Source organism: Ochotona princeps, chromosome 23 (assembly GCF_030435755.1).
Source record: "Ochotona princeps isolate mOchPri1 chromosome 23, mOchPri1.hap1, whole genome shotgun sequence".
NCBI classification, from domain to species: Eukaryota; Metazoa; Chordata; class Mammalia; order Lagomorpha; family Ochotonidae; genus Ochotona; species Ochotona princeps.
This window is the reverse complement of record NC_080854.1, coordinates 9,259,570-9,284,337: the sequence shown is the minus strand read 5'-3', so window position 1 is coordinate 9,284,337 and position 24,768 is coordinate 9,259,570. Positions and strand designations below refer to the sequence as shown.

The 24,768-nt window shown below is 38.1% G+C and overlaps 1 protein-coding gene across 1 annotated transcript in view; it reads right to left on the bottom strand.

The window, feature by feature from the left end:
* PDE4D (phosphodiesterase 4D) overlaps positions 1-24,768 on the bottom strand; it is a 691,343-nt gene that overhangs the window by 628,421 nt on the left and 38,154 nt on the right. The window lies entirely within an intron of this gene.

Below are 24,768 nucleotides of genomic sequence, written 5' to 3'. Positions count from 1 at the left end.
TCCTCAGACACAGCCCCAGTAGGCAGGCAGTTCTAAAGGTAAATCTGAAAAGAAAGCGAGCCTCAGATGCAAACACAGGAAAGAGCTTCTTTTTCCTTCCACTTGTCACTTTGCATCAACCACTCAAAGCTGTTTTTACTGAACTGGATTCTTTAAAATCACAAACCATCAGCTTCCCTCGGGTTATAGTACATACACTTTCTTATACAGTTGGGTTTTTTGTTTAATAACATGAATAGAATGAAAGGCTTTTACCTTCTTAATAAATTAAAAAAGATTTATCTTGCTAATTTTCCTAAGAGCACAGCTCGATTACGAGCGTTCATAGAGCAATTTCATCAGGTGTTAAACTTAGTGGCAGGCATCATCCATGCCCTAAACACATTTTGGTGTTTATTCTTCTCAACAGTTTGATGAGACAATGCTTGGCCAGTGGTTACTTTTTGCTTGGAAACCCACTTGGGGATTTAGCTTACTGTTTAAAGTGTTCTGTAGTTACTTGATAAAGACTAAATCCTAGCTTCAAGAATTTTGATCAGTTACAAAATGAAAACAATCATACCACCAATCTCACACTAGCTAGAGACTCAATTATTTAGATTTCTCCATCTTGAGATCTCTATCTAAACTTTCCATGCTCTTCTAAAGTTATTTGAAGTTTTTAAAACTGCAGAAATGAGACGCAGATCCTGGCATTCCCGAACATACTGATGCCAGAAGGCTAGCCAGGTTCCATTCACTTGGTTATGAATAACTCTTTTTATTTAAGATAATCCCTTTACAAAAGCTCTTTTCTGTGCCTTTTCCTGCAGCTTCCCTCAGAGACAGAGAAAGGTGTGGCCACTGTGGATTTCAGGGTCATGGGTCCCCAGTGGCTTGGGAACTTTGGCTCAGGAAGTGACTGAGTCAGGGATGAGCGCCAATGAACATTCTTTCTGCCTCTAGCTAGAGGCTAATCTGGCACAGACAAGCTTTCTTGAGCAGCACTAGAGATATGAAGTACCAGATGCTGGGGTATTACAACAGCAGTGATTCAGCCCTATAGGTTGGGAGGGGAAACCCAACATCTGACACTCAGGTTACAAGGCTGTCAGGAGAACTAGACATGTTTCTCTTCCAGGCAAGAAGTAGAATACAGGACTGCCCAACCACAGCTCCTCCCTTGATGGGCTTTACACAGATTTCAGGGGGGTGGCTACTGTGCTAATGGAGGATGCTCTCTGGTTTAGGAAAAAATTAATTCCGGAATCCATAATTTATTTAGGGGGCATAGCCTACATGAAAAATTTTCAATATGGTAGAGGTAGTTGTAAGATAGGAAGAATATAAAATTGCTAGGAAAAAATGCATTTTTAAGCTCTCTCTACTTATACACACACATTTGTCAAAATAATGTCTGATAAATATTACAGAGCATGTTTCCAAAACTTTAGGAGTAATCATATGAATGATACATAATTATCTTTAATAGGGATAATAAAACTTCTTCAATCATAGTGAGAAACTTAATTGAAACCAGTAATATAAACATGCCATCCAGTGGGTTTTACAGTTGAACATCAGAAAGACAGTAGAAACTGAACACGTGAAGTAGCCCCTCCACAGCTTCGGTAGAGCATTCTTTGTATAATCCTGAACAAAATAGCTTTTGTTATGATTGAAACGGTCATGGTTTTTAAAAATTATTGATTGCAGAGAGAGACTGAGTAAACTCCCCTATCACTGTTTCTTTCCCCCAAACACACACACAGATCAATGGCAGGACCCGTGAACTCAATCCACGTATAACATACGGATACCTTGACCCATCATCACTGCACCCTAGGGTCTACACTGGTAGGAAGCTAGAACCAGGAATGGCTGTGGGTGCCAAATCCCAGGCACTCCGATATAGGAGGCAGGTGTCTGAATCACTGTTTAAATGCTAGAACAAGCATATGCCCTAAATTGCAATTTTGTAAATCAGCACATCTCCTTAGCTATGTACATATGTGAGGTATAACTAACCCGATAATGGCTTATTGATGTATATTCAGCTTTAAAAAAGGCATTATTTATGCTCAGACACAGCTAACAATATAGTTTAAATGAATTCTTTAATTCAACAGATTGACTATTCTTCTAAACATCAGGGGAAATGAACAAAAGGAGAAAATAAGGGCCTTTCCTTTCTGGAGCTCCCATCTGTGGGAACTCATCCACGCTAAACAGTCACTTGCAGATGTTGCTGTAGTTGCCAGGCTGGCAGACTCCAGCCCGCAGGCTGTGTATGAAATGGCAGTGTATTGGAACACGGCCACTCCAATCCATGTGTACATTGCTTATGGTCATTTCCACACTCAGAGAGCAGATGGGAGGAATGGCACCAAATGCCCACGATGCCAAACCCTAAAATACTTACTAATTTGGCCTTGTTAGTGTTTGCCAACTTATTGCGTCAAAAATAAATGTCGGGCCCGGCGGCATGGCCTAGCGGCTAAAGTCCTCGCCTTGAACGCCCCGGGATCCCATATGGGTGCCGGTTCTGGTCCCAGCAGCTCCACTTCCCATCCAGCTCCCTGCTTGTGGCCTGGGAAAGCCGTCGAGGACGGCCCAAAGCTGTGGGAGACCCGGAAGAAGTTGCTCGTTCATGGCTTCAGATCAGCAGAGCACTAGCCATTGCGTTCACTTGGGGAGTGAATCATCGGACAGAAAATCTTCCTCTCTGTGTCTCTCCTCCTCTGTATATCTGACTTTGCAATAAAAATAAATAAATCTTTAAAAAAAGAATTGTCTAATTTATTAATGAATCATTATTAGACAATCTTTCCAAAGGGAGCGTGGTTATAACACAGCTTACATGACAAATATAAAATGTTGCGCATTTTACCAACATGAACTTCTATACCAATTGTGATACATACGTGCTATAGAATTAAAGAACAAAACTGCTTCACATTTGCAAGGTCTTGACAAAGTTCACAGAGATGTATATTATCAAAGAATTACATGTGAGTTTCAAATATTTTGGTAACAAAATCACCTCATTTAAAAAATCTAATTTCCATGAACTTACTTACAAAATACTCTCCTACATAGAAATATTATAAAAAAATCATATGTGGAAATAGAAAACAAAAACATCTCTTGCTTACATGAAGAAAAATAGGTTTCCCCCCAAAAGGTTTTTATATGGAGACTACTTCAAGAAACTTAACATTTGATAGAATCTTCCTTAGGAAGCTAGGACTACTTCATTTTTGTACAATTAGGAATTTTTGTAATTTTTTACATAATCTAAACATGTACCACAGTATCACATATAAACAGGATAGTGTGCTTGTGCAACATACATTATACATGTGAGAGACAGTTTTATTCCTCATCTTAACGGCATTTTTTGATATCAGCAGCACCTTTATCTGCAGTCAATACCACAAAAGGCCAATTATTTATAAGAGTATAAACTATTGTTATTTTGAACTCCACTAAAAGATTTGTTATTCCACATAATGGATGCTAAAATTAACTTCATACATCATTTAATACATATTCAAGGAATACTAAATAATTTAGAAATTATACCCTGATGATTAATGGACAGGAATAGAACTTAAATGGTCTCTTAAGCCTGGGGCTACAATTAGGTCTTGGGTTCTGCTACCTGAAGGGAAGTCTATCCGCCCATTCTGACAAGAGAGGGAGCTATTTTTGTTGCAAGAAAACCCTCACATCTGCCCAACATGGATCTATGACAGGAAACACTTAGAACAATGTTTAAAAGACCTACTGTTGAAAGTCTATTGGATCCTTCCTATCTCCTGTGTGAGAAAAATGAAAGGTTTCATCATTGCCTGACATGAGGGATAGCTTGTGCAACAGGATCTTTGTGCTTTCTCTTCTAATGTCAGCAGGGATAGTCACCCCCAAAGTATCTGATAACATAGATGCCCAGTGAGCTTTTCTAATTCACAGTGACTAACTTAGAGAGACAAGATTAGCCCTGTTGCAAGAGGCATTAGCTAAGACTTGGCCAATGTTTCTCTTCTCCTGAGGACATAAAAGTCATTCTTAGTAAAGTCAATATCAAAACTCCTTCACTTCTCTCCATTTTAAAAATCAAGAACACCACTTTCTCTTATCCACATACACTTTTAATGAGATGAATGCTAATTCTTACTTGTTATGGTGCCCGTTTTCTGGTAGAAGCATAACACATTAGATCCCAAATGTAGTTTCAAGAGCATTTCATCTACTTACTCTTTGCCTCATGAGAAAATGATTTTTCATAGAAGTAAACCAATTTGCCTGAAATGAGTGAGCCACGAACAGAACCCTGTATTCTAAAAGGTTCCTGTGCAGATCCACTAAGGAAAGTTTGAATTGAGGAAACGAAAAAAAATGTATATTTCAGTCAAGTACAAAGTCCCTGGAAATACCGCTGTATAATAGGAAATCTCCATTCCTCGTGAGAACAGCACCTCCTTAGCTGTCACACACTCTGACATTATTTCATCCCTGACAGCCTAAGGCTGGTTCCAGGTGGTTTTAGTAAACTAAAGATTTCTGAAAAAAAAAAAATCAAACCTTTCGAGAGGGATTCAAGGACATGAAGAATGAAGAGTGCTGGTAGTGCCAATAGTTTGCTATCCTATTGAGACCGTTTCCAGGTAGCAAGAGACACAGCAGGGAGTACAAGAAATTGAACTTGGCCAAGGCAAGCTGCTCTTCAGGCGTGCACTTGGTTTCTGAGAGCTCTTACTGAAAAACCTGAAGCAGTTTCTTTGGGCAGTGTGCAGCAAAGCAGCTCAGGGTGCTTTGCATAAATCTTACCACACTGTCCACCCTACTCCAGGCAAAAGGAGGACACAGGAGACCCCAACTCAAAGACAGCAGCTAGAGAAGGAGGCTGATACGCAAGACACAACACGAGTGTTTTTTCAAAAACAAAGCAGTAACAGACATGAACATAAGGAAGCTACAAATCCCAAACCTCCATCACTTTAGACAGAGCTCTGCTGAGCCCATCTAAAAGGAATGTGGTTCCGGGAGTCTCCCCTCATACATAGCAGGCTTACTGGTTCCCTTCTGTGGTCTCAGTGTGACCCTGAGCTCTTTGGGGAGCATTAGGGAAAGACAAGATATGCTATTTTGCCTTGAGAGTTTCTGATTCCGGGTGGGGCAGGGCAAACATACGCATGGGGAAACGTCACCAGTGTATAAACAATTATACAAGGAAGCAGAGCTAGGCTGGCCTGGTACCAGGGAAACAGGAAACATTCCAGTTGGGACCTGGAGTCAGAGACCAGGCAGGAGTGAATGGAAGAAGCCAACTTTTTAACCCCTTTATACATGAGGGTCCTACTTGAGCTGAAAAGTACAGGAAATGCTTCTAGTTACTATGGGACACAGGGAAGTTTAAAACCCACCCTTTAAAGGGTGAAGAACTTTGGCAAGGCAGGTAAGATGCTCACACTGAGGATTAGAGCACCTGCTAGGCTTCCCAACCAGTAGATCAAAGCCACCCATGTAAGAGACACAGTTCCAAGCTCCTGCCTCAGCCTGGTCCAGTCCTAGCTTTCATAGACATTTGGGGAGCAAATTAGTAGAGAGAACATTTCTCTATCTGCCTTTCAAATTAGATGAAAATAAATTTTAAGATGAAACAGCAAGTGTTTCTGTAGAAAACGATTATGTCGAAAATGCACTCTAGCCACAACAAAATGTTAGGATTCGTGCATACAATAGAGCTCCAGTAGTCTGTACATCAGTAATTCAAGAAGAATGTCTATCTTCACAAAGAAAAGTCTCATTTGTAAAAGTTAGACTTGTTCTCCGGCCCAGAGTAATAACCTACTGGCTAAATCTGTGCCTTTCAACTGCCGGGATCACATGTGGGCACCAGTTGGTCCTGGCTACCCCACTTCTCATCCAGCTCCTTGTTTGTGGCTTGGGAAAGCAGCAGAGCATGGCCCAAAGCCTTGAGACCCTGTACCTGTGTGGGAAACTCAGAAGAAGTTCTTGGCTCCTGGCTTCGGATCAGCTCAGCTCTGGCCACTGTGGCCACTTGGGGAGTGAACCAGTGGATGGGTCTTTCTGCGTTTCTTTTTACCTGTGAATCTGACTTTCCAAAAAAAATAAATAAATCTTTTTTTTTTAAAGAGTTATACTTGTTCTCATAAGAGGGAAGAAGGATAAACCTAATTTAGAATAATGAAAGCTAATATTTCACTTTACAGCAATGTTGAAATTGAAGTAATAAGACTGAGTCTGCTGTTGTAATTCACAGCATCTCAGGCTATTACTATAAATTTTACCAAAACATATCCATAATAGCTTCTGAGAGGAAAAATGCTCTACTTCCATGGGTCTAATACTCTTATGGCGATGAAGAAACATTCTCACCAATGTGCCTATTTTGATATTTAAAAGTCATATGTTCTATTTTCAATTATGTTATAAAGTGTTGGTTAACCAATAGCTACTACCCGTGGAGCACAGAGTACTCCAGGCATATGGTGGGAATTGCCATGGCATTTAATAGACACTAATATCAGCCTACAGTGGAATCATAACTCTATGCAAAGATTACAAGGAAACAAAGGAAACAGGTGGATAAACAGGAAGTAATTCCTTGTACTCAGAACTGACATGGAGCAGGGAATCCAAACCAGAGTGTATGACCCCACTTCACCTGTCAGACAGCTGTCCTGTGTCTCCTCTATGGAATCACAGATGAAAAATCTCAACTTGGCTCTGCCACGCGAACTTTTGGAGTTAGTGTGAAAAGGGAACATGCTTACCAGGCTGGGTAATAATCAGAAAAGAGTTTGACTTTTCTGTATCTCAACAGCCTCATCTGAACTGTGGAAAACATCACTAAACTTTCCAATACAAGGTATCCCATAAGACAGTCCTTTTACACCCTTCTTGTATTTTCTATGTGTTAACAATTGACAAAAAATAGTTCAGTTTGTTAAAGAAGTTAGCAAGCTACACTGTGCATTACATTGGCTCCCCTGTTATTGTTTCAGCAAGGTTTACATGTTCACGGAATTCTCATAACTACGTTTGGAAAGTTTCTGTCTTCAAATAAGAAATGTTTGCTGATAAGAAATCTATTCTGTCCCAGGAATTCTCATAATTGCCCTCAATATCACTGGTCGAATCACATTTCCCTGCAGCATTTTTATGCTCTTTTACAGACAAAATAACTAATAGGTCCATTCATGTATTCAGCCAGGCTTTAAATCCTCCTCCTCTGTTGCATAATCTCTCAACGCTTTCATCATTCTTTCCTCTGCTCTCTCCACTCCCTACAAATTGTTTGCATTTTTTTTTTTTCCTACTAGAATTGAGCTCCTGTGGTTGAAGCTTGGCCTAAAAGCTGGCTGGGAATTGCTACCAGACTGGATTGCTAATCACTTGCTATAACCTACCAAAATCTTGCAAGTTTTATCTAAAACAAGCGTTGCTCTTACATCTTCATCGTTATCACTGCTGGGTCATTGCCAGCATATTAATCTACTATCCATCATCCTTGTTTTGCATATTATGGATATATTACTCATTGTTGGTATCTCAACCAGTGAACAAGGATTGAGGTTAGCACGTGGAAGGCTTGGGTACTGATCAGGTTTTATTAACAATTCTCATAAAATTTTCTTGGCCAAGGAGGCAGAAATAGGCAAACGACATTTACTCTTATTTGTGGGTATTACTTATCCATTCATTCTTTCATTAGCTCTCATATTTGACTGAAATTTCCTGTGCCAATTACATTATCAAAATCAAGTACATTTCCTTCAGGCGTTTTCAAATTTTCCGCAGTGACTGATTCTGTCTTCTAGTGCTTGGACCTCTTTTGACAATATTCTAACAGTGTGGAGACTAAAACTTTATTCTTCTTTTATAGTATAAATTGGTTTCTCATGGCAAAAATAGTATCAAATTAGCCATGCTCTGGCAAGTCATAACAATAATTCTTCACTCCCTCCACCTCCATCTCTTATCACCATTTCCATTTCCTTTCCATAGTACTTTGTTTTCTATTATTATGATCTATACAACTTCCTTCTGTCTCTTTATACATCTCAATGAAATGCACGAACACAAATATACAGATATTAATCTTTACATATCTCTATAAAAATTCAAAGTTTTTTTTTTAAGATTTTATTGTTATTGGAAAGCTGGATATACAGAGAGGAGGAGAGACAGAGAGGAAGATCTTCCAACCAATGATTCACTCCCCAAGTGAGTGCAACGGGCCGGTGCTGCGCCAGGCCGATGCCAGGAACCAGGAACTTCTTCCAGGTCTCCCACGCGGGTGCAGGGTCCCAAAGCATTTGGCCGTCCTCGACTGCTTTCCCAGGTCACAAGCAGGGAGCTGGATGGGAAGTTGAGCTGCCGGGATTAGAACCGGTGCCCATATGGGATCCCGGGGCTTTCAAGGCGAGGACTTTAGCCACTAGGCCACGCCGCCGGGCCCAAAAATTCAGTTTCTTATAATGCTTAGTTAACACTAATATTGTGGTCAGAAATGTGTGATAGGATTATTAAGTTGCTGAATCCAATCACCCAAAAAGTACTAACACATACTCCTTCCAATGCACTTTAATCATTTTTAAAATTATAATAGTATTGTGGTGTTTTGGCATAGCAGATTATGTAAGCTTCCGCCAGCAAAACCAGCATCCCCTATGGGTTAGTGCCTCAGGTACCCCATTTCTAATCAAGCTCCCTAACAGATCTGAGAAAGCAGTCAAAGATGGCCCACATGTTTGGGTCTCCAGTACCCACATGCAAGACATGGAAGAAGCTCCTGGTTCCTGGCTGCAGCCTAACCTGGCCATAGCTGTTACAGCCATCAGGGCAGTGAATGAGCAGGTGGAAATTCTGTCTGTCTGTCTGTCTCTCTTTCTCTGTCTGTTCTGTTCTAATTCCAACTTTCAAGTTAATAAATACACTTTTTTCTAAAAAATATAATAGTACGGTGATATATAAGGGCTCTTATAATTTTTAATGGAAAATTCACATTACACAAAACCATACATGGATTTCAACATAAACTGCAAAAAGATAAAGGCCTTTTAATTCCACTTATCATGAACTTTTTGAAATTCTTTATTTTGCTAAAAGTTTATTAGCTTTAACTCAAAGCTCTGTAAATAAAATTAATATTGCAATTACTGAAATTAGGAGAGACATTGTGAATAGGGGCCTAAAATTTGTCCTCCAAGGGTAATGAACTTGGTGGACCAAACTGCCACTCTAGAGATATTATCTGTATTTGAAATTATAAAGAATCAAGGACATAAATTGCTGCAAGAGTTTTATAGCGAATAGTTCAGCAAATATTTTGTTACAATACTGGAATAGTTAATGGCCAAAGTTACTTATCCATCGATGGATTTACATTACAAATGGATATTGCCATTCTACAGTTAGTCTTTCAGTAACTTAAGGTCCTGTTTTAGGAATTTGATAACAGCAGCACTATTCAAATTAGATGCAAGAACTCATAGGGAGAAACATGGTTAATGGGCCTTTAAGAAGATACATAGTTTTGCTAGCAATCAGGGAATAATAAAATAATTAGAACAATGAGAAACATAGTTCATTTGAACAGGCAAAAATTGTAAAGGATGATTAAACTAAATATGACATACAGGTTGTTTTCATTACATATTTCCCAACAATAAATTGGTATAACTATATTCAAGCGTAATCCATCATAGTGGGTATTTGGCAATCCTATTTGAAACTCAACAGTTCCACTTCTGGTCATGTATCCAAAGAAATCCTACACATATGGACAAGCAAGCATAGTAAGGATTCTTATGGCATTATTTAGTCACTGATTTAACAAATATTAATTGAGTACACAGTTATATTTACTTACAACATTTCCAGGACTAAAACAGATGGGCTGCGGTGCCTAAAAGTTCATAATCATCTAGATAACTATTAATGAGGCAAAGAGTAATGTGCAATAGCATAGGGGAGAAAAACAAAAACAGTTTTGATTGACAAAAGCATGCTGCAGAATACTACTTCCAAAAGTAATGGAACATGGAAAGTCTCAAAATGTTGTCATGTTTTGGATAGGCATGTATGCATGTGTATTGGAGTGTGTATGTAAAAGGAACATGACTGAAAAGAGTGTATACTCCTCACATAAATATTGACTGAATTTTAGAAACAGAGTTAGGAAGAGACGACCATTTTCTTTTTTATCTATAATTTGCATAATATGTCAAAAATTTGATTATAATTGGTATTCACATGTGTTTACTACATTCACCTTTGGGAGTTTTCATGTTTAAAAAATGATTGCATTCACAAAATTGTTTTTATTTTTTATAACTATACAATCACGTTCTTATCAAGATTTATGAGAAATTTGTGAAGGCACAGGTTGTACCCATAACATGACGTCATTCATTTATTACAGGCTTACTGAGTAAACAAAGCATCATGAGTCAAGATAAGATGAATTTATAAAACCTAAGGAATTAATACACAAACCAACAGCAGAAGTTATTAACACTTAGTCATCCCTTTTCTAATTCTCTTTAAATATGATACTTTGCAGAGAAGTCACAGGGTTACCAGAAGAGCTTCTGCAAAGAGTACAGGGAAAGTGGCTCTTGAGGAGTTTGTGAAGAACCCTTGCCTCGCTTGACATTCAGCAACTTTGCAGCTGAAGGACATAATAAATTTCAGCTCTGGCTTGCCTGTAAATTGACTGAATGAGCCCAATATACTCAGTGATACAATCTAATTCACCATGATTCTACAGCACATGGATCCAGATTTTAATGAATTCTTACAAAAAAGATTGTAAAGATCATACTTAAAGGCTGTGTGTCCTTGAGGAAAAAAAACTTGGCTGCACCCCCACTCTCTCATCTGTAAATCACAGTTGATAGTATTATTTTACAAGAGTAGGTAGCTAAAAGGGTTCCTTTTATTTGCTATCGCAACTGTTCATAAGGTTCTATGTCCTATCAAGTGACAGAAAAATTACCACAACTTATCAAATCAGTAAACAAACTACCTTAGAAACCATATTCAAGGGTTTATAGATTACAGCGTATTCTATTTGCCTCTATATGCCTTTTAACAACTCCAAAGTTATTTTTTTAATCTTGAATTTTTTCATAGCAGAATCTGCTTCATGTAAAGCACATTTGCAGACTTACCCAATTATTATGCAATGTTTAAATAGATCTGAGTAGTAATTACTTAAGATGTAAATATCTCAATGTCTTCAAACTGTTATTAAAATACAGGCAAAATTATTCAATTTGCCATTTGCAATGCGTCATCTTTGAGGCAGAACACAAAATCCTAACAATAAACAAAAGGTTATTTACTCAAATACAACATAATTCAAAACTGTATGCCTACCAAAAACACATCAGAAATGACAGGAAATCCCAACCAGCTGGACACGAATTTTGGACTCAGTTTTGCATCAGCTTTCTGAAACATTTTCATGGATACAAGCATATTATTAGGCACTGAATAAAACATATCAAGAAGGATTGGCATTGTGGCTTGGGGGTATTGCATGTAGGGACATTTTGAGCCCCAGCTGCTCCACTTTCTATCCAGTTTCCTGATAAGGTCCTGGGTAGGCAGCAGCAAACAGCCTAAGTGCTTGAATCCCTGCACCCAAGTGGCAGATTAGGATGAAGCTCGTGACGTCAGCGTGGCCCAGCCCTGGCCCTGGCCATTGCAATCATATGGGAAGTGAACCAGTGGATGGAAGACTTGTCTCTCTTCCTCACCTCTCTGGAATTCTGTTTTTTAAATTAGTAAAATATATACTATATATTTTACTAATTATATATATATATATATATATATATATATATATATATATATATATATATATATAAATGTTGCTAGCACAAGAAGAGGGTGAGCAAAGATTCTTCTATATTATGATAAAACCTTCTTGGTCCTCATTCAGCCCACTGGCAAGTATAAATGGTGTGTTTCACTGGTCAGGAATGACAGGAAATGCTCCTGGCCCTTATTTTCTCCCAGCTGAATCGTATTAAAGGAGATGCGCTCATTTTTCTGCCTTCCTCGTGGCCATCTCAGCACGGCCTTCATCTGAAAGGGCTGCCCACATCCAGGAGCAGATACAGACACTCTTAGACATGCAAGGATTGCCCTTCTCCAGAGATCTATGATGCCAGGAAAAGGTGATTTAGGATCTCATGCAGATCAATATCTCTACGCAGATTAACATCTCGTATTATGACTCACTGCCACTCCACTACCATTTATTCAATGCTATTTGTAAAGAATATAAAAATTGAATTCCACATGTGAGATAAATCACAGTCATGGTTCTATAAAGGCATTTAACATTTCCAAAGTAAGATTTTCCCTTTACAGAAAAAAAAAAAAAACAATATTTGCAAAAAAAATAGACATGTACAATAGGAACTGTGGGAAATTACTATATTCGACATCTACAACTGTATTGTATCAATAATAGTTCTTCAGCTGCATGTTAGCATCATCTTGATTTTTAAGCATCTGATAGTTGCGATAGTTAGAAGCTTTCTGGTTTGTTTCTATTCTTGCTAGCAACAACAAGTCCATGGAAAAAATTATAATAATCAATAATGTAGCACATCTATAAAATAGCAGAGACAGTGTTCCAAATACTTTCCACAAATGGATGCCCTCAGTGCTCCAAAGACCCTATTTTTATTCTCTCAGTTTAGCAGTAGAGGAAGCTGAACCAAAATTCTCACTATTTGTAAATCAGCAGATCTCAGTTTAATGTGCATAAAATGTTCCAGACATATTGTTTAAATGAAAGACTTCCCCACTTCATGTTCTGATTCAGTACAGTTGGTTTGGGGTAGACAATCAAACATGGGATTTTACAATCTCCATCCTCAAGTGACCTATGGACCACGCTCACTCCAGGTTTATTATATAACTCCAGGTTATATTATTCCCAATGCTTTTCCTAGCTGTTTTCACTGCATCTCTGAACCGCCCCACTTCTGATCCAGCTCCCTGTTAATGTGTCTGGGACAGAGTAGAGAATAGTCAAGTGCTTGGGCCCCTGTACCCATGTGGTAGATCTTGGAGGAGCTCTGTGCTCCTGGCTACAGCCTAACACAGCTCCAGCCACTGCAACCATTTAGAAGATCTCTCTCTCTATCTCTGTCTCTCATTCTCTAACTCTGCCTTCCTAAATACATACATACATACATATATACATGTTGAGAGAGAGAGAGAGAGAGAGAGAGAGAGAGAGAGAGAGAGAGAGAGAGAGAGAGAGAGAATGCATTTAATTCATCCAACAATCTCACAAGGTGAATGGTATAATTATCTTCATTTTGCAGTAATTTTCCCAGGTGGGCTGGCTATAGATCCATGTGTTTTGCTGCCAAGCTAAAAGGCTTCTCCTCATCCTGCCCCACAAAAACTACTGCTCCAGCAAAGAATATATAGAGAAAAACTACAAAAAATTATTTGTATAATCAATAGTAATTCCTTATAAAATAAGTCAGCATTCCCCATAAAGGATTTTACCAGCAACTGAGAAGTGATCAAATTATTTCAAATCATCCCAAAGCTGAAATCTGTTTGTGCCAGCTATATCTTAGCTCCCAGCTAAACTGTTCATCAGAAATTTCTGTACCTCTATGTTCCCATTGGCAGTCACAGAGTAAGAGAGGGGTATCCAGGAGTGCAGCATCAGAAGCGACATTACAGCCTAGAAACCTGTGACAAGCCAAGCCTTTTGACAGTCTAGTGAGGGGGTACACCTCTTGAATACTGCCAAATGTGTCACGATCTTTGTTCTCCAAATACTCACTCCCTTTTGGGTAATGAAACAGCAGAAGACACTATTCAAAACAATAAAATTGGCTCTAATGTTCCCATAGCCTATAATTAATCTCCATTCAATCACAAGTATTTTTGTTCAATCTATTGCCTGAAACGAAATGCTAATAACAAAAGAAAATGTGACTCTAGGACAATGGCAGAAAATAGCCTTCATTTCTCTTTTTATGACATCAATAAGATGCTTTTGATCATATTAACGAGTATGAAATGCACAAGTCTGTAATACAAGATTTAGTCAAATTGTATTCATCCTTGAAGATGAATAACCTGCATTTAAAAGAAAAACTTTAGTTTGAAAGCCAACGCACACTGTAAGTAAGTCTAATTCTTGCACTTGATTTAAATTATTCCAGAACCTTTACAATCATATTATGAACTGTTGTGCGCTTTCCCCTTACCCCAGCTTCTGACACTTCCTTCATCTGTCCCCCTCAATGCTCCTATGATTGGTGTCTCCATTCTGGATTTCCTGCCTACCTGTGGATTATCTGGGAATATTGACTACTTTTTCCATCAGAAAGCTAAGCAGAATAGAGCAGTATATCCTAGGACATGTTAAATACGCCTTACTAGGACCCACCAGGAATGTATTACACAGATAATAATCTATTAAAAGGACTATCAGCAGGATTCACAGTGAGAAATGATTTCATATTTCAGGATGCAGGCCCCTTATGATTTATGACATAACTAGGCACTAGACTTGAATCTAACAAGCTCACAGGTCTTGCTTTTGCAAGTCTATTGTGAGAACTCAAAACGTACACAAGGAAAGAAGACACTTCCCTCTTTTCTGGAGCTTCATACTTCTGGAAATTCAAGGACTCAATGTAAAGGCTTTTCTTATTTTCTGCAATTGCTTCATGTTATATAATCGTAGGTCAAACTCCTTTGAAAACCAACAATCTTCACAAGCATTTTCAAAATTGATCAGAATATGATCCAGCACTGTGCGAGATACAAAGAGCACTGAGCTCACGTGGAAGCCAAAGCAATTTCTCATCCAACTGCTCACGGCCTAGTTGAATAGGAGTGTGAGAAAGAGGAGCTTCCCACACCCACAATGCAAGCACGCAGGAGCTTCCTAGGAAAGTTGAATCCCACAATTTAACCGGAGATGGAATAATAAAATAGAAGCTTATATCCTTCAAGTCCTCTCATTTCCTCATTACCAGTATATGAATATGAACCAATTATTTTGAAAGCTAAGCATGTTTTCTTAGCTGTAAAAGAAAAGGCAAGTAAATAGCTCATAGACTGTTGCGAAGGTCACATGTCAAACCTTTATTACAAAACTTGCACAAAATAAATGTTCAAGAAATACAGACTATATTTCTATGATGTGGATCATTTTTGCTGATTTGTACAAACATAGGTTTAACAATCCCATGAGAAGGAAAACAAAAGTTGTGATGTATGACCCTGCTCAGCTACATATACCTATGAATGATTTTGGAAGCAATGCCCTCAGTAAAAGCAACTCAAATCTATGCAGGCATTATACCATATGCTTGAATGATAAAAGATAATCCTATAACCAAAACACCCATGTATTTTCACAGTGGAAAACACTTGAACACTCCCTTTAGAGAGGCATTTTAAGACCCACTTAAATAGCTGTTCACAGTAATACTGGGTGCATTTGAAATGACAGCTTAGTTTAAAAATGTGCTTTCACTCAAAGCAGAAGCCAACGATTAACTTTTCTCTTTGTAGTTAGTTGCATTAAGTAATTGTATCCAGAGAAGGGAATTTGAAGGCAAAACCCAAGTAGCACAGCTTTTTGTCAGGTTTTTTTTTTTTTTCTTTCTACAGGTGGCAAAAACATCATGGGCATGAAGGGAAGCCAAACTAGCTAAGCTTTCAAACTTCTTTAATTTATTTGGAAAAAGAAAACTTAGAATAAGGATGACAGGAGACACTAATTGGCGCTTTTCTTTGGATTTTTCAAGACCTATCAGAAGACTATTCTAAAGTGGGATTCTGGGTAAGGTTCACGACACATTAACCGTGTGGAACCCTGGAGGAGCAAGAAAAGAGATTCCAATACTGAAGGTGTGCTGCATCCAAGCAGTCAGAACATTGCCGGCTGTTTCAGGGGCCTTTTGGACATCAGTGACCCTACAATTACTTCATCTGGATGGCTCTGACAGAGAAAGATGATTGAAACAAATCTGGAAGCAGAACAGGTGTTGGTTAGAGAATAAACCTTTTTATTTACATTTGGTGATTCATCACTGGATGTGCAAATTATTGAGCTACTATGCCTGTAAATGCTCTTACACTGTGTCCACAAATGTCTTCCCTTGTCTGTCCCCTCTCTGTCCCAGTGGGTTGGAACGTATGCCCAGGTGGCAACACAGTGAAGTGGCATGTAGGCACATCATGACCTCGTCTGTTGAGGAGTGTTTGAGATGTCAGTGCAAAGACTTGCTACCAGACATAACCAGACATAACCTTATTTCAGGAAATTTTATGCTCCTGTGGTTTTTTTTCATGAGTCACAATAAAAATGAAGCTCTGTAATAACATTATGTGAAAATACCTGTTACGAGGAAAAACTTAACATTTGAGTCAACCCTGACTCTGCTTTTTGCTCATCTAGTCAGGCTGGACAAGTTAACATTGTTTTGTGTCCCATTTCATTGTTTACAAATTAAAGGCCACTAAATCACTATCTGGAAACACTTTCATGATATCCTGAGACTTCTAACACCTCTGCAAGACTACTGGACCTCTTCCCTAAGCATCACTATTGTCTAAATTGTCCCTTGGCTTTCATTTCTCTTCTAGTTTTCCTGCAGTTGGAATACCTTGGGAGAAAATACCTATTTAGCCATCACCTTCTCACGCAGAGAGAAGCCATCACCTGCTCACCTTGTCCCTAAGGGATCATACCCAACACCACACAGCTTTTAATCCTAACATTCTCCACACTCCCCAGGAATCGCTTGCTTCCCTGAGTTTTGTCCACTGTTGGATTGGGTAGAGGTGGAGTGGGACAGAAGTATGGCATACATTACTCTGCATGTTCTTATTCATTTAGGCTGTGTGACCAACACATCTCTACATCATAGATGCTTTGGTGAGAGCTTTGAAAGTATTTGTTAAAAAAAGAAACCAGCAAAAGTCCTTGAAATGCTCACAAAAAAGGAGTAAACAACACAGTAGGAATACTTTCTGGAGGAGTTCATTTATTGCCCAAAAAAGGAAATATATCTCTTGAGAGAAAGGGATGAAATTCTTCCCCAGGGCTTGCAAATGTCAGATTGCCATTGGTGGAATATACTGCAACGTGAAGTTGATTTACAACCATGGTTCTCTGAAAAATGTTAACAATAATTCTAACTCAAAATGTGTTTGGAAAAGAAGTCATTTCTATTTGAAGTGTTTATTCCACATCATGAGGAACTAGACCTTTTTCTTTTTTTTTTTTTTTTTTTTTTTTTTTGGCGTCTTTCGGCTTCAAGTCACAACTGGAAAGCATAAGGGCATTGTATAAATAAATGGAATCAATAAATATCAAGGTTAGCTGTTTCTTTACATCAACAACTGATCATGTCCCTACAAGATGACTTTATTTGGAAAGAGGAAGAATTTGATTTGAATCAGTTTCTAAATCATTGAATGACCCCAATCAAACTAGTCAACTTCTCTCACCCTCAATTTCGCCAAAGAATGGTTGATAAAACAACCCTTAGTATTGCTGTAAGGATTATATAAAATGACACACTAAAAGGCACACAGAGGGGCCAACAAGAGGACATAGCATGGCAATCCTCCACCATGCACCAGCACCCCATATGTGTTCCAGTTTGTTTCCTGGCTCCTCCTCTTCTGGATCCAGCTCCCTGATTGTAGCCTAGGAAGGCGACAGAGGATGGCTCCAGCTCTTGGGCCTCTGCACTCATGAAGGAGACCCAAACAAAGTTCCTGGCTCCCAGCTTCAGACCAGCCCAACTCTTGCTGTAGAGGCCATTGTGGGAGTCAACCAGAAGAGGGAAGATCTCTCTCTCTCTCTGTCACACACACATACACACCCATATAGAGAGATACAAATATAGATACAGATATTAATATATATTAATCTGCCTTTCAAATAAAATAAAGTTTCAAAAGGCACACAGAACTTTGCCTGGCACTTGGATGTGCAATGTTAGCTCCCTTTCTTTCTTCTCATTCACAACCATCCCCTCAACATCTATTTTCTCTAAAATTCATTGCAACAAATATTTTATACAATTAATACCAAGTGAATCTCCCCCAATAACTTTAAAAGAAAAATCTGAGACGTTAGGTCATGTGAATCTGCTAAGTTATGTAATGGCATTTGACTAACATCTATATGAATTATAGCTAACTTTGAATTATATCATCCTAAGCATACATAACCACATCTTTTGAATGAACTGCATTTCCCCCACCATCACACCCCGTGTTCATTTGGTTAAGCTCTGACCTCATTGTGATGGTATCTGCTCACAGGGACTTGGGAAGTAATTAGGCTCTGATGGGGTCACAAGGGAAAGACTCCTGGGATAGAATTTATGCCCTTATGAGAAGAGACAGCAGAAGTTTACTTTTCTCTCCCATCATGTAGAATTGGGAGGTCCCTGCAGCAATCGGCAAGGCAGCGAAAGAGCTCACTATAACCTGACCCCATCGGCATCCTGATACCAATTTTAGCCTATAGATTAGGCAGAAATCAATTTTCCTTATTCTCAGACACTGAGTTTATGACATTTTGTTATGAAAATCTACACTAATATAAACACCAATTTAATAGCTATGCAGTATCATTTTAGATATCGATTTAGTATTGGTGACATTTAGCTAAAGGAAAACAAATCTGAGAAACAATACAACTTTTCCAATATGAAAGTAACAAGTCTCGTTAACAAACACACTTCTGTGTATGTGTGTATATACGTGTATATTCATATACATAGAAGATAAATATAAAATCTAGGTCAACTATACAGCCAGATGGTTTAACTCATTAATAAACTAATTCATGGGTTTATAGATTGTTTCTTGTACGTCATTAACGTACTATAAACTGGTTCGCATAGATGAGCAACACACATTCTTTTCTCCTCTAAACCAGGAGGTCAATTGGGAAGAACAAGAAAATACAAGGTAATTTAAAAATCTGATAAATGCCCAGGATTTTAAACATCACTATCTTATTAGATCCTCTCACATTTTGGAATACTCTTTCCTAAAACTGTTTTGACATCACTAAGTTAACCCAACCATTGTTTCTGAGCAGTTTCATGTAGTTAGGAAGCATCTAAAGCAGAATAAAGTTTTCTATTTCAAGGTCAAATATACCATCAATATTAGAAGTGAAAAATAAAACACAATTTCCAATTCTCAGATCCTGTCAATGTAAATAAAAATACACAGTTGGTTTAGCATATGTTCATTTCTTAAAACCAAATATAGACCTTCGTAGCAACATGCCTGGGGAGAGTAAAATGTGTGGGCTGGTTGATTCACTCATGTTACAAGCAAGTTTCCAGATGATGTTTGGTTACACTCCTAAAGGAAAAAAATATATACTGTAATGAGAAAACTGCAACTTCTTTTCATCAGGACTAGAGAGTTCCAGTCTAGAACCTGTTTCAAATCCGTAGTTTGAACACAAACCAATGAAAATGAAAGGAGGGCACATGGAATGAGTAGAATGGCTACGACATCTGAGGTGACAGAAACGGGCTGCTGGAGTCCAAAAGCCTGCTTGAAGTCCTGGCTCTGATGCTTACCAGTAATTTACTGATAGGCAGTTTTCTAATTGTCTCCCTTTGCTGTTTAACATGAACCCACACAGAACCCATTCTTAGAGCTACTTTATAGTTCAAGGTTAAATATATATATATATATATACACATACATTATATACACACACACACACACACACACACACACATATATATATATGCCTTGTATCTGACCTAGCATAGGCTTTCGAAATTGCTGATAGCAATAATTAATATTGAAATGAAGAGGACAGGAAAGCAATCGGTAAGACTATCAAAGACTCTGCCAAATTAGCTTCTTTACATCTTGTCTTTGCTTTACACACACATTAAATGTTTTGCTCAAAATCACACAGTTTAAAAGATAAAACGAAAACTTTAGCACAGCTTTATCCTGACTCTGAACTGCATCCTAATATGAACATAGTTCAGTATAAAATAATATTGTAATTTACATTCCCTGAACCTCCTGTTCTTTTATAATGAAAAAATCTTTGTGTTTCATTTAAAAATTAGCTCAAATTACTCCCAAGGAGTCCCAGTCAAGTAAACCCTGACATTTTTTTTCATTTCCTTGTCTTTTAAACTATTTAAAAGTACAATACAAGAACCTTTCAACTGAACATGATGGGGCAAAACTGATCAAGGTGGACACTCAGCCTACACTGTAAGCTGCTTTCGCATCTCACATCTGGGTTACCTGGATACATTCCTGACCCCAGCTCTGGTTCCTAATAGAGACCCCAGGTGGCAATAGGTTTGATCCCTGTCACTCAGCCAGGAGACATGCATGATCCTCTGGTTCCTGTCTTCAAACCAGCATGTTCCTTCCTTGGGCATTTGAAGAATGAACTAGAAGAATGGAGCGCTACCTCTCTCTCTCTCTCCCTCTCTCTCTCTTTAATCCTCATCTCTTTGTCTCTCCAATAAATAAAAATTGAAAGGAACAAAACTGGCCTGTTGTTCTCTATGTGGTAGCCAGTTAGACATGTCACTCTGTAGCTACACTCAGTGAATTCGTTTGGCCCAAGGCTCTCCTGTATAAACAATTATTCTTGATGCTAAAATATAAATATTTGGAGAAAAAACAGATTGCCAGTAATGTGTGCAGTACAGTATAATACATAAAATGCGGTGGGAGTTGAATGTTTGTCCTCTGAACATCCTGTACAGTTAATAAAACAAAACTGATGTGAATTTAATAGAATCTCTTCCATTTTAGTAAAGCAACATTTAAAATGAATGGTTACAGCTTTTTTAACAGTGAAAGCTCAAGTGTTACCAGAACAAATATTATTCTGTGACAAATGTGAAAAGACCCCAAACATCTTCTCCATGTCTGCCTCTTACACTTACACTATTCTTGATTTCCAAGTAATGTGACTAGAGTGGTATATAGAACATTTCCTCTGAATCCGTATCCTCTCAAAATCCCCAAATTTTGTAATCAATTCACACATGCCATTTTATAACTTAACAGTTTTAAAGAAATGCATCATATTCTATCTTTAAATCGAAGTCAGTATGAGAATGAACAAAAGAAAGGAATTGTTCAGAAGGGATTTATCTAGGGAGTACATTGGCATGATACTTAGGCATGTTTTTCCTGGGTGGGATTTGCCAATGGCCCTTCCAGTTCATGTTTATGGTTGATGATATTTAACTTTAACAAATATTCATGATGGAAGAGTAAAAAGATTTTAAAAGCATTTACTCCAATCTTTCCTAAATATTAGTGCCTTTCCATAAGAAAGTTTTTATGAATTCTTATAGAAAAGAAACAGTTTCAAATACTGCCGTTAAACAGTATTTATCCAATTTAAAGAACTATCTGTATCCTAAGATGATCTTTACCATTTTCTGAAAATTTCAGATATGCATACCCTTACAAAATAAAGAAACCACACAATTTTTTAATTTGTAAATTTTTAAACACACACACGAGCACATGCCATCCTTTGCTATACACCCCAAAGGAATGGCTGAGACTGGACCAGGGGAAAGCCAGAAGCCTGGCGTACAATTCAGCTCTCCCATGTGGGTGGCCAGAACCCTGTGATCTGAGCTTTCACCGCTGCTTCCCATAATCTACCTTAGCAGGAAGCTGGACTTACAAATAGGTGATGCAAGCATCTTAACCAATCTCTTAATTTCTAGGTTAAACATGTATCCCAAGATTTTTTTTAAATGACATTATTTAGCAATCAAGACAATCTAATATAAGTTACCATGTTTTAAAAATTAACACTTAAGGGCCCATAGGGGAGGCCTTAGCAGCTAAAATCCTCACCTTAAATGTGCCTGGATCCCATATGGGCCCCAGTTCCAATCCTGGCAACTCCACTTTCCATCCACCTCCCTGCTTGTGGCCTGGGAAAGCAGTTGAGGATGGCCCAAAGCCTTGGGACTCTGCACCCACGTGGGAGACCTGGAAGAGGCTCCTGGTTCCTGGCTTTGGCTTGGCTCAGCTCTGGCCATTGCGGTCACTTGGGGAGTGAATCATCGGATGGAAGATTTTTGTCTTTCCTCCTCTCTGTATATTTGTCTTTGCAATAATAATAAATAAATCTTTTTAAAAATCAGTACTTAAAATATTAATAAGTGTGAGATATGCCAAATGCACTTACCAGGAGAAATTCAGTGATTTAAATTTGCAATTTGCTCTTGCTATCCTTCTATGTTCAGATCAGGAAATGCTTATGAGATTAGAACCAGAAATCCCAACACCAACACATCACTATTTACCATACATTATTCAAAGTGAAAAGTAAGGAATAGTGGGACCTTTAAAAATGTGTAGATTCATCACAGTATGCAATCACCAGTTGAGGAAAAGTACAAAAATGTCATTCATTAGCGTAAAAGAGTCACTATCGCACTCCATGAATAATTTAGCAACCTGCAAAGGGCATAGGAAAAAAAATGAGGAATCTGGAGAAAACAGAAAAAAATGAAAGACCTGGAAAGAAGAAACAGCATCAAATGTTAATTAATGCATTTCCAGACCATGATGACAATGCTGAAGGAATTAAACCAATAAAGAAGAGTGCATGAAGCTCTTTGGAAGGTCATTGTAATATTACAGTTCAAAACAAATTTTGTGCCAGTAAAATGACTGACATAAAATTATCTTTATTTCAGATCTACATGGCACGATACTTAGAAAGCAGAAGAGATGCAAGGATTACTAAGGACTTATTCGCTTGCAGTCTATTTGCAGAAAATTTGCAATACCCTTGGGGAATGAGCTCTTATTGAAAGAAGAACACAAGTCTAAAAAAAAAAAAAGAGCTAAGATTTGGGTTCCATTTACATGGAAATCCTTGGTTTCCCTTTTGGGTTGTTGAAAAAAAAATCCCTACGTATGCTGATACAACCCCTATGGAAAACTGGCAATATCTTGTATCCACAGAACTAAACCAGCAATTCTACTTCTACTTAATACACTACAAAAATGTGTACATGTTTTAAACAAAAGGCATGCTAGTTTAGAGCCACAATGTTTGTTGACAGTCCCAAATCTGTCAACTGCTCAAACACACATCAAGAGTAGAATGGGTAAACTGTGGTGTCTTCCCACAGCAGAATATGGATGACTGAACAGTGAACAAATGGAGAGAGCCGTTATTATCCTCACGTCCACGATCCCATGTACATCAGGTACAAGAATAAAACCCCTAGAATCAAGGATGGTGGGACCCCTAAGAGAAAGGAGACCTGAGGATGGGAGCATGGGGTGAAGGGTGAGGGTTAAGCGGTTAGGAGTTGGGGTTATAAATGTTCTCTTTCTTGACCCAAGATCTGGTTACACGAGTATGAATATTCATGAAATTATAAAACTAGGAACTGTAAGTCTGCTTGCATGCTATTGTACAATACAAAGCCACAAAAAATATATCCCTAAAATATATTTACAAATTGCCAGCTACACATTGGTCATTTAGTAGCATGTTCTTTAACTTCATGGTGTTGTTAATTTCTTTTTTCTTCCTGATGTTGATTTTGTTTTGTGGCTTTTCATTAAGGGGATGTATAGTAACTGTGTAATGGAGACTGTCATATCTAGTAACATGTCATTCAACTTCATGGCATTGTAAATTTCTATTTTTCTTTCTATTGGTGATTTTGTATTATGACTTCTCATTTGAGGAGAAGTACAGTAGCTGTGAAATGGAGACTAACATATCCAGATGTGAGGATACAATGTAGTATGCATTTCTACTTCCAGACAAAGATGGACTTACAATGAAACTGTTTACTCTATCTTGACAATAGGATGCTGGACTCTGCCATTGTCCATGCCTGCAATGATGGACATACGGCTGTGTATGAAGAACTATACTTTAGTAATGATATAGAGGAACTAGGTGGGGGGGGCGGAATTGGGACTGGGAAAAGGGAAATACCAGGAGCCTATGGAACTGTATCATAATATGATGATGATGATGATGATGATGATGATGATAATAATAAAATGTGAAAAAATAAAGTTCAAAAAAAATTGCCTGGCAGTATTAAATTCACAAATTGCCTAGTGACAAATACCAGGCAGTTCTTACGGCAATAACAATCAATGTAATGCTTTTCTCTGTCTTTCTGTCTCTCTCCTTTTCTCCTGGAAAGCAACAACTGAAGAATGTGGGAAAGGAAATAAGGATGAAATTTATAATACATCTTACATCTATAAACACTATACCTAAAACAACACAACTACTTTTTAAAAAAATGTATGTCATGTTCCATAAAATCCATTACTTTCTGTCTCATCTGTCTGTTGGGAAAAAAAAATCCCAACACTAACCCTAAAAGAATATTGATAAGAATCTCCTACTGCTTAAGTATAAAGTTGGTGAAAATACACATTTGTCAGACGATCTGGCTCTTTTCTTGTCATTCTAGAATGGATTATCTTGATGATTCTACCACTGTTTTCTTCTTGGGTGCATGGCTGCACTTCATTTCCCAACCTCCTTTGCAATTAGATGTCACTACCTGACAGAATTTTTGTCCATATCCATTCATGTGTCTGGAGTAGCAATATACTCAGGTCAACTATGAACTCCTCATACACTAAGAAATGACTCAACTTTATCTCAATCCATGAATGATTGGATAGGGAAAATAAGAACTATTC